Source organism: Nansenia antarctica, assembly GCF_963989245.1.
Source record: "Nansenia antarctica genome assembly, chromosome: 3".
Taxonomy (NCBI): domain Eukaryota; kingdom Metazoa; phylum Chordata; class Actinopteri; order Argentiniformes; family Microstomatidae; genus Nansenia; species Nansenia antarctica.
Window position 1 is genome coordinate 62,815,482 of NC_137688.1, and position 11,997 is coordinate 62,827,478.

Sequence of the window (11,997 nt, forward strand, 5' to 3'; positions counted from 1 at the left end):
CGCTGCACTTTCTCCTTTTATCCCCCGGCCTCCTGTTTACCATAATCCCTTGACTAGGAGCGCACGGGTCACAGTAGCACATTCGGAAGCGAGCCTCCTCTCGGCCTCCGCTGCTTTATTGGGGCTAAAGAAGCCTATCTTTTTAAATCGTGGATCGAGCAGCAGTGTCGCCAGTGACATTAGGCTCATTGATTGCAATGTGTACAGCTTTTACTTTAACTGTCTTCTTAGACTCTCAGCCATTGCTGTGCTCTTGTGTTTGGACAAGTCCCATTTCCTCCTCCTCCTCCTCCAGTGTGTGGTGTAGCATTGATAAAAGAGGAATTACTTTAGAACCGGACACTCTCTTCTCCTCTGACAGCTCAACTGTGGCATCATTGAATGGATATTTTGAATGAGGAAGATCCCGCCAATGATAAAAGTGCTAAAAATAAGTGCTGGTCAAGTGCAACAACTCAAGTCCCTCTTTCAGTATCCCTCCCGTTCAAGTTCCCCACTTCTTCTCATCATTTTAATGATCCAATTGGTTCAGCCCCCCAGGATCGACAGTACCTAATTTTCGAATCCACTGTCTCTCTCTGGCGAGCCTTTGTGCTCTGGACCACCTCGTACCCGACTCCAATCCCGCTATGAGCAAGTTGGTGCTCCCATGTCTCCTAAAGTGCGTGTACAGTACAGTCTGTTTTTCCGTTTTCTCAATTGTATACAGGTGTTGTTTGAGTCTCTGTAAGAGGCTATTCTTTGTCTGTCCAATATACAGTCTCCCACATGTTCCACACTGGATACTGTAAACCAGATTAGAAGACTCAGGCCCCATGGTCTGCCACACCGGAAGCACTTTTAGACATTCTGCAATTATGTCACATTGTTCTAATGTGAGTGGGACAATGTCGGTACGTAGGCCTGCCAAAGCTGCTGCTATAGGAGTCTTGAGGTCATACACACGTTGCAGCATACGGTACGTACCGTTCCAGCGTGTATCCACCACTTGGATCAGCTTCAGTGCCGGCCAGCCCATTTGTTCCTGCACCTGTGTCAGCCTCTCCTATAAAATTAGCCAACAAAAAGTGATTAATTCAAGAGTCACTGCAGCAGCAACTTAAACCAAACAGCGTCATTTAGAATATTGCAATGAAAGAAAGGAATTCACCTTTGCAGTGGTGCTGCTCTTAAAATAGCCCACCATCTTCCGAGAATTTGCCCGGATGTCAGCCAACACGTTGTTTTGATTAAGAGCTTTTTTTATTTGTAAATTTAAAGTGTGCGCCACACAATTTGTGTGACGCAAGTGCAACTCCCTGGCACAAGCACCCATATTTTCTGCGTCATCCGTCACCATGCAAGTCACTTTGTTGGTAATACCCCACTGGGCCATAAGTGCTGCTTTTACGTTGGCCAAATTCTCAGCAGTATGTGCATCAGGGAAATGCAGCACCCCTAAAACAACAGAGTGCAAAGAGGTGCTTGCATCTATAAAATGGCAAGATATGCATCAGTGTTCTTCTTCTTCGGCGTATGGGTAGTTGTTTTCCTCTCCACTCCACCAGAAGCCACGTCATCGTCTCGTCATCTAATACCGACAGACCATGCATCCCGTTGGGTGGGTGGTACACCGGGCTTACGCCGAAGAAGTGTTGAGAGATACCAGACTAATATTCAAGCTGGAGATCTGAAGAACCAACATTTATTTAAAAACAACCACAGAATGTGGATTTAGGTCAACACAGACCTTAAAATTGGAATGTAAAAAGTTGTCAAAAGGACTTTAAAAGGTTAAAACAATACAATAGAGCTCCTAACAGTTTTGGCACAACGTGCCTTCTTCAGAGGAATTAACCGAATGACAAGAAGACACCCATATATATAGGAAACGAGGGGGGAGGGGCTACACAAATTGCTACAGGTTTGATGGAGGTCCACATATCTGCTGTCAAGCTAACTGCAGATGCCTTCAACACAATGGCTTTGGCTTTCTCCTTGGACTCCTGATATCTGTCCTCCACCATAGCTTTCAAAGCCTAAAGGAAAGGGAACACTCTTGGGGAAATGGGGAAAAATGCTTCATGTTCTCACATACACACCTGCCTTGTGGGGAGAACATAGGTAGGGTTGAAAGCTTTCTGAACCCTTTGTCCTCCACAATGGTGAAGGGCTGGCAATCCTCAATCACCATATTGACCAAGGCCTCATCCACATCATTCTTCAAACCTGATGGAGAAAAAAAATGCAGTATTCAATTGCAGATGTCATTCATTAGTCATATTTAAAATATAAATGAATGTTGTCTAATAAAAACGTACCCTGTAATTGTATTTAAGGTGTGGGAACCCTGTTAGTTGAACATGATGGGGCCTCACTTCTAGTGGGCAGTACTGGGGCATCTGAACACTACTGAGAGAGAAGTTACAACCTTCTTTACTGAGCAGTTCAGTACAGTATCTGTTGTAAAAGCAGTCCCGAAGCTCCAGTGAGTTTTAGCAATCAATCTAGTGAGGTCTATTCGTGCTTTATGAACTAATTTGTTTACATCTTCACATATTTAACGATATTATCAAAGGTTAAAGTAGAATACATAGGATCACAGAAAATGTACCCATTTTCTTACTCTTTGTTACTGGCAAAGTCTCACTGCTGGCTTGGCTGGGTGCTTGCATTCTCTTTGCCTTGCTGTGTACAAACATCTGCTGATGCCTCTGGACACATCTTCAGTAATGTGCCTGGAATCATCATCACCTATCTATCAGTTAAAGTTACATTTCTTTTATTAGGATAAAACCCCTTGAGATGTGCCATCTCGTTTTCGAGGGGGTCCTAACAACACTACATAATACATAATAATGTATATGAACAATACATATTACATAATAACAGGAGAAACAATAAAGGACACAACCATGACGGAACACAGACAAACAGGAGACAAACAACAATACACATTGCCAATTGAAAACATTGAGAACATCACAACCATAAAAAGGCCAAAATGGATAACAGAACAAAGGAAGGTGGATCTACATACCACAATATACATTTTACAATAAACTTAATACAGCTGAAAATAATATTAGGTGTAAATGTAAGTGGTGACAACTTCAAAGGAAACACGAACAATCAGTCAAAAGGTTATGTGGCGGGTGGCGCCAATAGGAAAAGGGGAGGTGCCCAAAGGAAAGCACATAGGACTCACCTTAGGGGGAACGCCAGAGCGCAGCCGTGGGATCAGGTCGGAGGTGAGGTAGTTGCACACCTTACTCCATGCTGACAGGCAGAGATCAAGAGGTCACCTACTTCCCTGCTGGGTTGAAGGCGGCTGGTAGTCGCTGGTAGGACGCTGCCATCGACGTACCAGAGCATCAGTGCGGCCAGCTGCTCTTGCCGTGAGACGTTTTGTTTGGTTAAAGTTTATGTTCTTATCTAGTCCGCCTGGGCAAGTGTGCTTGTTGTTGATGAATTTGTGTATGAATAAGCATGTTTGAAAAATATTCAGTTTATTGATGGGTAATAATGAATATTTCCTAAATAGTGGTGCAGATGATTCGAATCTGTTAGAGTGAGAGATCATCCTTAGGAACCTCTTCTGGATAACAAATAATTTGTTGAGGTATGAAGGATAAGTAGCAGCCCAGACTATATTACAGTAGTTGTTGTAAGGAAATAAGAAGCTATAGTACAAGGTTAAGTGAGCAGAGGAGTGGATCAGGGGGCAAACCCTTCTCAGGGTTTGGGCCGTCAAGGCCCTGAACACAGAAAAGGCCTAAGTTCTGGGCCCAGGACAGTCCGGACGGATTGTATGGCAGCTAGTGCTGAGGCACAAACATGTACATTTTCAAGCCTGCAAACTGTGACACTTTAAAATAATGTGAAAAAATACTTTCTTGTGAAATATGACAACCCTAGTTGACTATCTGTGCAGTATAGTACAGTGGATTGTGTACATAGCCTCTATTGATGTAAACCAGCTCCTTACCTTCTTGTGATTTTATGCATCTATGCTTTTTCTAAAATGTGTTTCTTTTTCCTTTCCTAAACACCAGGGGAGCCTCCCCTCCTACATTTCGTTGTTTGGTACCTGTACTGTAGCAATGACAAATAAAGTCTATCTATCTATTATACCAAGCATCTTCATGGATCTCTTGCACACATGATCGATGTGATTATTCCAGTTTAACCCTTGTGTGGTGTTCGGGTCAACCTGACCCGTTTTCAATTTTTACTTAAAGAGAAATGGTACAAGAATACATTTTATCAATCTGAAACTCCATGGCCTTGGCTCATTTTATATGAAAAACAAAAAACAAAAATCCATTTTTTTTTTACACATCCTACAATACCCCAACACATTTATGTCCTTCATAAGGTGTTCGGGTCATTTTGACCCGGATACACAGAGACACAGAAACATACACACACTCACACTGACACTCACTCACTCACTCACACACCTCTGCTCTGTCTTTCCCGTGCCGAGAAGCCGTCTGCTCTCGCACTCTTTACCCTTTGAAATGCAACATTGTATAATAATAATAAAGAATAATATTGTACTGGACTCCTCACACCTGCACAAGAAGCCGTCTGCTCTGGCTTTCCCGCGCCGAGAAGCTGTCTGCTCTCGCACTTTTTACCCTTTGAAGTGCAATGTTGTAAAAAAATGTATAATAATATAGTACTGCACCTGCACATCATGGGAGGGATAAAAGAGAGAAATAGCTCTCCATCCCAGTGTATAGGTCATTTCAACTACAATCCTCCACCAGCAACATGAAGAAAAGATACAGTGTTCAGAGGGCCGTGGAGATAATATTTGAAGAGAGTGAGCAACATAGTGAAGTTGAAGGGGGGGAGGATGTTTCAGATGAGGATAATGTAGAAATTAATTCAGAGTATTCTGATTCTGAAAGTGAATTTGGAGATGAGTTTCACTCTGAGCATGCAGCAGAAGGATCCCCACAGCCAGCCACTGGAAGAGCCCCACAGCCAGCCACTGGAAGAGCCCCACAGCCAGCCACTGGAAGAGCCCCACAGCCAGCCACTGCAGGAGCCCCACAGCCAGCCACTGCAGGAGCCCCACAGCCAGCCACTGGAAGAGCCCCGCAGCCAGCCACTGGAAGAGCCCCACAGCCAGCCACTGGAAGAGCCCCACAGCCAGCCACTGGAAGAGCCCCACTGCCAGCCACTGGAAGAGCCCCACAGCCAGCCACTGGAAGAGCCCCGCAGCCAGCCACTGGAAGAGCCCCGCAGCCAGCCACTGCAGGAGCCCCACAGCCAGCCACTGCAGGAGCCCCACAGCCAGCCACTGCAGGAGCCCCACAGCCAGCCACTGCAGGAGCCCACACATATTTGTCCAAGAATGGCCAAATTGAATGGTCTTCATCCCCAATGAGAGAGCCCCCCCGCTCAGCTGCTAACATTATAAGGATGGTACCAGGGCCCACACGATTGGCAGTGACTCATGTTGATGATATCAAGTCATCCTTTGAGCTGCTGATTACTGATTCAATTCAGAAAATAATTCTTGATATGACCAACCTTGAGGGGAGACGTGTTTTCGGGGAGGAGTGGAAAGAAATGGACAACACACACTTACAGGCCTATTTTGGGATCCTCATCCTAGCAGGTGTCTATAGGTCAAGAGGGGAGTCGACTGAAAGTCTGTGGGATGTGGAGACAGGGAGAGCAATTTTTAGAGCCACAATGTCTCTGAAGAGCTTCAATATCTACTTGAGGGTCATCAGGTTTGATGACCGGGAATCAAGACCTGTTAGACGGCGTAGGGACAAGTTGGCTGCAATCCGCACGGTGTGGGACAAGTGGGTGGACCGGCTTCCACTTCTTTACAACCCTGGGCCCAATCTAACTGTGGATGAACGGCTTGTGGGGTTTAGAGGTTGTTGCCCCTTCAGGCAGTATATGCCCTCCAAACCAGCAAGGTACGGAATAAAAATCTGGGTTGCCTGTGATGCCGTTTCATCGTATGCATGGAACATGCACATTTATACAGGGAAGCCAGAGGGAGGAGCCCCTGAGAGAAACCAGGGGACACGGGTGGTGTTGGATATGTCACAGGGCCTCAGTGGCCATAACATCACCTGTGATCATTTCTTTACATCCTACAGCCTGGGACAGGAACTTCTCAAACGAAAGGTGACAATGGTTGGAACAGTCCGAAAAAACAAGACGGAGCTCCCACCCCAGTTTCTAAATGTGAAGAACAGGCCAGTCCATTCCTCCAACTTTGTGTTTACAGCCAACACTACCCTGGTGTCTTACATACCAAAAAAGGGCAAGAATGTGATGCTCATGAGCACTCTACATAGGGATGGAAGAATCAGTGGCCGGGAGGACCGTAAGCCAGAGGTCATACTTGACTACAACGCCACCAAAGGTGGAGTAGACAACCTGGACAAGCTGCTGGCCTGCTACAGCTGCCAAAGAAGAACTCTACGGTGGCCTCTCGTGATCTTCTTCAACATCCTGGATGTTTCAGCCTACAATGCATTTTCAATCTGGATGGCAGTCAACCCAGACTGGAACCAAAGGAAGCTCCAAAGACGACGTCTTTTCCTTGAGGAGCTAGGTATGGCACTGGTGACACCGCATATCTAAAGGAGACAACATATGCCCAGGACCCCACCTTCTCTAGCCATAGTGAGGAGGATTACAGATGCTCCACCTGCACAACCCACACAACCACAATCTCCAGTGCCTGAGGTAAGTGTCCTGTTGCGGTTGTTTGTGTGTGTGTGTGTCTGTGTTGATTCACTTGCTTAGTCAAATGTATTGATCGCTTTGGTAAATGTAAGTCGCTTTGAAATAAGGCGTCTGCTAAATGCCAACATTTTTAATGTAAATGTAAATATGTGTGTGTGTGTGTGTGTGTGTGTGTGTGTGTGTGTGTGCGTGTGTGTGTGAGTGATTTAGAGTATTAGAAAAAAAAATCCTGAACTAAGTCTTTTCATTATTCTAGACTGCAGCCCATGGCAAAAAGAGGAAGCGCTGCGAGGTGTGTGGACCCTCAAAGGACACAAAGACAGAGACCACATGCAGCAACTGCAAAAAGTACATTTGTGGTACACATACTGTCAAATGCTGTACTTCATGTGTTGTGTAGACAGACATGCCCATGCACACACAATTGTAACCAGTGTTATTTCAGTGACTAAAACAGTGTACATTCCACATGTTTTGTGTTTCAGCATTTGTAGCATTATTCTTGTTCATCACCTGTATTTTTTACAACTTTGATTATAATGCTTTGAAAATCAATTGAGAATATAAGTTCAAAATAATAAACATCAATAAAAACATTGTTTCATTTACATTTTTCCTAGATAAGTATGATTTATGACAACCAAGTCTTTATTATAGTGGATTTTGTTTAGTGGAAGTTAGGAGCATCATGTGCGTAAAAACGCCTCTACTCATCATGCTGCCGTTCGGCCCCACCTATTCCCAGGGGTCTGACACTTTGAGGGTTATAAATAACCAAAGGGCAGCCCCCTAGGTCCACCAGAACTAAATATACACTTTTGAATGTGAACACAGTACCTATTGTGCATTAATGGGTACAGTACCTGTTTGTGCCCACAGGAGGCGCTCTTTAATATTATGGGCTATTTTGGGGCTATCTTGCACCCTGAGCATACTCCCTTGTACGGGTCACCATTGGGACTAGGAGCACCGTGTCAGGAAAAGTGCTTTCAAAACCCCAATGATGTCCCGGGTCAACTTGACCCGAAGAGTACGAAAGGGTCCAAAAAGTGAACACCACACAAGGGTTAAACCTTCGTCAACAATGACACCTAGGAATTTAGTATGTTGAACTTGAATAATGATGGTTCCATTGATTGACATTTTAGCGTCATCTTTGGAGTAGCACTTATTTTTGTTGCAAAAGATCATGATTTTTTTTTTTTTACATTGAGGCCGAGGGTTAACTTATCAGAATCAGAATCAGAAGACTTTTATTGCCATGACATGTAAACATGTTAGGAATTTGGTTTGGAACAATGGAGCACGGTTTACAGCAGGACAGGTGCAAGACAGGACAGGACAGTGCAAACCAACATCAAAGTGCAAGAGTCATAATAAATATAAATATAAAGTGCAGAGATCAAGTGTTCAAGTGTTCATATCCAGACAGTCCAAAGCTCTCTGGGTGGGGGAGGAGGGAGGGTAGATAGATAGGGGTCAGGTCAGGGGGGGGGGGGGGGGCAGCGGCATTTAGGAGCCGGATGGCTGTGGGGAAAAAGCTGTTTGTATGTCGGGCCTTCACAGTTTTTAGGGACCGCACCCTCCTGCCTGAGGGGAGCGGGGCGAAGAGACCGTGTCCTGGGTGTGCAGGGTCAGCCATGATCTTCCTGGCCCTCCCCAAAGCCCTACTTTTAAACAGGGCCTCAAGGGGGGGCAAAGGGCAGCCAATCACCCTCTCCGCCGAGCGTATCACCCGCTGCAGCTTGGCCTTGTCCTTGGCCGCTGCAGCGGGGAACCAGAAGATGATGGCGGAGGTGACGATGGACTCAATGATGGCCGTGTAGAAGTTCACCAGCGTGGTCTTAGGAAGGTGGAATTTCCTGAGCTGCCTCAGGAAAAACTGTCTCTTCTGGGCCTTTTTTGTGAGGGCGTCGATGTTGGGCCCCCACTTCAAGTCCCGAGAGACTGTCACCCCAAGGAAGCGGCATGACTCCACTGTGGTGACTGGAGTGCCTCCCAGTATGATTGGAGAGGGAGGGGGTGGGTTCCTCCTGAAGTCCACTATCAGCTCCACTGTCTTAAGAGCATTTAGCTCTAGGTTGTTCCGGGTGCACCAGGAGACCACCAAGTCAATCTCGCTCCTGTAAGCAGATTCATCCCCCCTGGAGATGAGCCCTAGTAGTAGGGAGGGGGCAGACTGTAGTTCGAATCTGCAGTAAAACGTGTTCAGTTCATTTGCAAGGAGAGTGCTTTCTGTGGTCTGAGGGGGTTTTGGTTTATAGTTGGTGATTTGTTTTAGACCCTTCCAGACAGTTGCCATCTGAGAATTGTTGTTGCAGTTTCTCAGAGTAGCGATGTTTTGCTTGCTTAACAGCTGCCTCGAACTTGTACCTGGCGTCTCTAAACCTGTTCTTGTCACCCCTCTGCCAGGCATCCTCCTTCTCCAACCTCAGCCTTCTGAGCTGGGCTGTGAACCAGGGTTTGTCATTATTATAACTGACCCTGGTCCGAGTTGGAACACACGCTTCCTCGCAGTAGCTGACGAATGACGTCACAGTGTCAGTGTACGCATCCAAGTCGTTACCGGACTCGTTATTCAGTTGGAACCAGTTAAAGGCAATTGATAATTCTTCATTTACACATTCAATCAAAGACTTCATGTCTTCATGTACAGCTATAAGGTTGGTATCGTCAGCGAATAATAAGGGGAGAAGGTTTTTGCAAGACATAGACAAGTCATTGATGTAAAGTAAGAATAGTAACGGGCCCAAGATGGAACCTTGTGGAACCCCAGAAATAATTCTTGATTTCTTCGATGAGCAGCCGTTAGAGGAAACAAATTGTTCTCTGTTATCCAGATAGTTGATAAACCATTTAAGAGCAATACCTTGGACACCATGGGCCGGTTTCGGAGACAAGGCTTAAGCCTAGTCCCAGACTAAAATGCTGTTTGAGCTGGCTTAACTGAAATTCACTTGCACAGACGTAGCTTAAAATAGTCGTGGATTAAGCCTGTTCTGGATTAAACAAAGCCGATTGCAAAATTGAGGATTAGAGCTACTCCAGGACTACATGGGACTGAATTGAAGCTTAAACTAATCTGCCAAGGAGGCAGGTTTAACTCCCGCTTAGTAGGCTAGGCTACTGTTTGTGAAACTGAGCTTGGATTGTTTGGGAGCATGGACTATTTGGAATATCTAAATGAGGACCAACATGCACGACAAAGGCCAGCCAGACGAATACTGCTGGATAGGAGTGATCCATTGAATCAGTTTGATGAAATAACTTTTCGAGACCGCTTTCGTATGTACAAGGAAAATGCATTGGAGATAATTACTTTGCTTGAGCCTAGACTTTCCTCTCTGTCTCAAAGAGGAGGGCCTGTGTCCAATCAACTGCAAGTTCTGATCACTTTGAGGTTCTTGGCATGTGGAATCTTTCATCGTGAAACTGGTGATTTGTGTGGTGTCAGTGAACCAACTGTATGAAGAATAGTTCACAAAGTCTGCAGTGCCATTGTGAACTGAGGAGTCTTTACATCAAGTTCCCTGATGCTGCTGGGCAAGCCAACTATAAAGTGCAATTCTATGAATATGGGCACTTCCCAGGAGTGATTGGCTGTATAGACGGATGTCATGTTCCCATCAAGTGTCCATCAACTCCTGATGCAGAGGAATACAGGAATTGTAAGAACTGGTTTTCAATCAATGTTCAGGGTGTATGCACTCCTAATTTGGAGTTTTCAAACATTGTTGCCCGTTGGAAAGGTGCAACCCATGATTCAAGGATTTTTCTCAACTCTTCATTGTGTGCACAATTTGAGAGAGGACAACATAGTGGACTACTAATTGGTGATAGTGGATATGGTCAGAGTAACTATTTATTCACACCACATCTAAATCCCACAACAGCTGAGCAGCAAAGGTACAACAGAGCTCATATCCGTACTAGAGGGATGGTCGAGCGTATGTTTGGAGTATGGAAAAGTTGATTCCAGTGCTTACGAAATACGCTTCGTTTCAAGCCAAGAAGATGCTGCAAAGTGATCATTGCTACAGCTGTGCTGCACAACTACCTGAAGCAGCATGGCTGTCCTGATCTGCCAATGGAAGATCAGGATGATGCAGATGTGCCCATGGCAGAGGCAGCCAATGACCAGCGAGGACTTGCACACAGAGCTGCTTTCACAGTGCAGCACTTCAGCATTTAAATATGGAATGTATTCATTATGGTATAGTTTTGCTTGCATACTGTTTCTGTACAAAATTACAATAATGTAAAGCAAAATTAAACGAGTGAACCAAGGCTGGTTAAAATGTAGTTTGTGATTATTAATACTCACTCACACTCACATGCCAAATGACAATACATTTATTTTTATTTTTCACAATTCTTCATATTCACCATGGCTACTGGTATGCAGAATTCTTTTTTGGAGCATAGCCCTCGGTCCCAATTTCATATCCAGTTCAACCTCTAGAATTCTCATTTTCATTTCATGTTCTTCTTTTAAATATGCAATTTTATGCTCATGAAATTCTCTGGCTAACTTTTCATGCATAGTTATCTTTTTTGGTCTCTGTTGGATGGTAGCAGCTTCATCTCCCAGGGGTGCCATAGCAGATGTGGAGGGTTCAGGCTCGTTGTGAACTGGCTCTTGATTGGTTTCCTCTGGAAAAAAAGACCACTGTTACAAACTCAAATAAACTAATATGGTCCTGTAACCAATTTACTTCCTGAGGTATATTTACCATTTGTGCTCAGTTCTCCATGTTCACTGTCCAAATGGTCATTGTCTGGTATACCATCCAGAGGTTGCTGGTGCTCTATTATACCAGACAGCAAGTCACCCAATTCATCAGATGTGTCCTTTATTGGTGGTCCACCACCTGTAATAAATCGCTCTGCTTGCTGCATTCTCTTTTTTTAATCCCAGTTTAATGTTCTTCCATAGAACCTATGAAGGCAGATATCATTCATTAGTTTTCTTTTTTGATGTGACAAAAATAGTAATATGGGAAATCTGAAATACTGGTACTGATAAGGCATAATAAAAACAAGTGTGTCTCCTGATAATTTAGGTCATGGTGGAGAAATGATTTTATTTTATATTTCTTTCCCCCTCACATAGGTATGGATCTTCCTTTGTGCAACATACTCTACCACCATGTTTAACATTCATATGGCCCCTTAAAATAGGTTACTATCGTTTTAAAACAAGATATTCATTCAATGTGAATGCTACAAGCAGCAGGAGTATTGTTACAGTATATGAGAGCCAGATATGAGAGAAACAGATTGAACTTG

At 44.5% G+C, this 11,997-nt stretch overlaps 1 pseudogene across 1 annotated transcript; it reads left to right on the forward strand.

Annotated features, from left to right (window-relative positions):
• The first annotated feature begins 9,869 nt into the window (after window positions 1–9,869).
• On the forward strand, window positions 9,870–10,900 carry LOC308153688 (putative nuclease HARBI1; annotated as a pseudogene). Its single transcript has one exon. The product of its transcript is annotated as a putative nuclease HARBI1 (transcript).
• The last annotated feature ends 1,097 nt before the right edge of the window (window positions 10,901–11,997 follow it).